This window comes from Anopheles moucheti (genome assembly GCF_943734755.1).
Source record: "Anopheles moucheti chromosome X unlocalized genomic scaffold, idAnoMoucSN_F20_07 X_unloc_28, whole genome shotgun sequence".
NCBI classification, from domain to species: Eukaryota; Metazoa; Arthropoda; class Insecta; order Diptera; family Culicidae; genus Anopheles; species Anopheles moucheti.
The window spans coordinates 87501-90000 of NW_026453535.1; positions in this window are offsets into that span (position 1 = coordinate 87501).

Below are 2500 nucleotides of genomic sequence, written 5' to 3' on the forward strand. Positions count from 1 at the left end.
AAGTGCGACCATTTTACCCAGTGAGTCAAAAAAAAATTTTTTTCACGGTGACTCAAAACTTCAATATTAGACTTCCCTGAGTATGAAAAGTGAAACGAAAATCATTTTTGAGAAGAAAAAATTTTTGTATGGGAGGGCCCCTGCTAGAACATTTTTACCAAGTGCGACCATTTTACCCGGTGAGTCAAAAAAAAATTTTTGTATGGGAGGGCCCCTGCTAGAACATTTTTCCCAAGTGCGTCGATTTTGGGTCGCCGACACAAGCTCGGGTAAAAAAAATTTTTTTTTCACGGTGACTCAAAACATCAATTTTAGACTCCCCTGAGTATGAAAAGTGAAACGAAAATCATTTTTGAGAAGAAAAAATTTTTGTATGGGAGGGCCCCTGCTAGAACATTTTTCCCAAGTGCGTCGATTTTTGGGTCGCCGACACAAGCTCGGGTCAAAAAATTTTTTTTTTCTCGGTGACTCAAAACATCAATTTTAGACTCCCCTGAGTATGAAAAGTGAAACGAAAATCATTTTTGAGAAGAAAAAAATTTTGTATGGGAGGGCCCCTGCTAGAACATTTTTCCCAAGTGCGTCGATTTTGGGTCGCCGACACAAGCTCGGGTCAAAAAAATTTTTTTTTCACGGTGACTCAAAACATCAATTTTAGACTCCCCTGAGTATGAAAAGTGAAACGAAAATCATTTTTGAGAAGAAAAAATTTTTGTATGGGAGGGCCCCTGCTAGAACATTTTTCCCAAGTGCGTCGATTTTGGGTCGCCGACACAAGCTCGGGTCAAAAAAATTTTTTTTTCTCGGTGACTCAAAACATCAATTTTAGACTCCCCTGAGTATGAAAAGTGAAACGAAAATCATTTTTGAGAAGAAAAAATTTTTGTATGGGAGGGCCCCTGCTAGAACATATTTCCCAAGTGCGTCGATTTTGGGTCGCCGACACAAGCTCGGGTCAAAAAAATTTTTTTTTCACGGTGACTCAAAACATCAATTTTAGACTCCCCTGAGTATGAAAAGTGAAACGAAAATCATTTTTGAGAAGAAAAAATTTTTGTATGGGAGGGCCCCTGCTAGAACATTTTTCCCAAGTGAGTCGATTTTTGGGTCGCGACACAAGCTCGGGTCAAAAAAAATTTTTTTTTCATGGTGACTCAAAACATCAATTTTAGACTCCCCTGAGTATGAAAAGTGAAACGAAAATCATTTTTGAGAAGAAAAAAATTTGTATGGGAGGGCCCCTGCTAGAACATTTTTCCCAAGTAAATTCGATTTTACCCGGTGAGTCAAAAAATTTTGAAAAAAATATTTTGCCAAAATCGTGTTCATTGCCTATTATAAGGGACCAGGTCAGCTCACACGCATTTTTGGAGACCATATGGAAAGTGCGTCTGGGATTGCGGAAATTAAGTTTAGAGTGTTAAATGATGGTTTCGCAATCCCGAAAGGCTCAAAATCCACCCTAAGGTCCCCTGGGTGAAATGTGGTTTCCAAGGTGTGAGCGCTATCGGTGATAGAGTTGGAATGTGATTTCCAGAGCGCAGGGCGACTGGGCTAGAGCGAAAATCATAGACAAAGGTAAGTATTGGACTGAACGACTCGAAGCAAACGAAAATCATAGACAAGGGTAATGGACTGAACGACTCGAAGCAAACGAAAATCACATACAAGAGTAATGGACTGAACGAATCGAAGCAAACGAAAACCGCAAACAAGGGTAATGGACTGAACGAATCGAAGCAAACGAAAACCACAGACAAGAGTAATGGAGTGAACGAATCGAAGTAAACGAAAACCACAGACAAGAGTAATAGAGTGAACGAATCGAAGCAAACGAAAACCACAGACAAGAGTAATAGAGTGAACGAATCGAAGCAAACGAAAGTCATGGACAAGAGTACTGAAAATCGGACCAAACCTCTAGAAGCACACGAAAATCATGGACAAGAGTACTCAAAAACACGGACCAAACCTATGGAAGCACACGAAAACCATGAACACAGGGATAACTGAAAACGAACCGAACCTCTCGTAGCAAACGAAAAACATGGACAAAATTATTCGAAACGAACCGAAGCTCGATGCGAAAAACATGGAAAAGCAAGCCCGTAAGTCGCACTATCAAGCCCATAAGTCGCACTATCAAGCCCATAAGTCGCACTATCAAGCCCGTTAGTCGCACTATCAAGCCCATAGGTCGCACTATCAAGCCCGTTGGTCGCACTATCAAAGCCCGTTAGTCGCACTATCAGGCCCATAAGTCGCACTATCAGGCCCGTAAGTCGCACCAAAAAGCCCGTAAATTGCCCTATCAAGCCCGTTAGTCGCACTATCAGGCCCATAAGTCGCACCAACAAGCCCGTAAATTACCCTATCAAGCCCATAAGTCGCACCAAAAAGCCCGTAAATTGCCCTATCAAGCCCATAAGTCGCACCAAAAAGCCCGTAATTCGCACCAAAAAGCCCGTAAATTGCCCTATCAAGCCCGTTAGTCGCACTA